Genomic DNA, 482 nt, shown 5'->3' with positions numbered 1-482 from the left:
GCTGGGGGTGGTGGCAGCGCGGGCGGCGCCCGGACTGCGCTCAGCGATGCTGAACTGGGTCGCTGGGCCGAACTGTTGTCTCCTCTGGACGAGTCCCGCGCCAGTATCACTTCTGTCACCAGCTTCTCCCCGGACGACGTGGCTTCCCCGCAGGGTGACTGGACCGTCGTGGAGGTGGAGACCTTCCACTGAGTCAGATTCTTCTAACTCCGCCCACCATACTCCACCCCCGCCTTAGCATCCGACCCTCCCGTTACACCTCTCGGTCTTAGACCCTGGTCTCCTCCTTCTGGAATCCAGGTCTCCCGTAGAATTTTGGCCCAAATTCGCGACCCACCCACACCTTTTGCCAAGGCCCTCCCCTCGGGCTTCGCCCCTTTGGCCTGGGACACGCTCCCCAGGAGCCCCGCTTCCTCCCTCAGCCTAGCCCCCATTCCATGTGTATAGTTTGCAATAAAGCCAGGACACTGCCTCCTGTGCGT

This window comes from Myotis brandtii, unplaced genomic scaffold (genome assembly GCF_000412655.1).
Source record: "Myotis brandtii unplaced genomic scaffold, ASM41265v1 scaffold321, whole genome shotgun sequence".
Taxonomy (NCBI): Eukaryota; Metazoa; Chordata; class Mammalia; order Chiroptera; family Vespertilionidae; genus Myotis; species Myotis brandtii.
The sequence above is the reverse complement of the archived record's forward strand: the minus strand, read 5'-3'. Positions refer to the sequence as shown.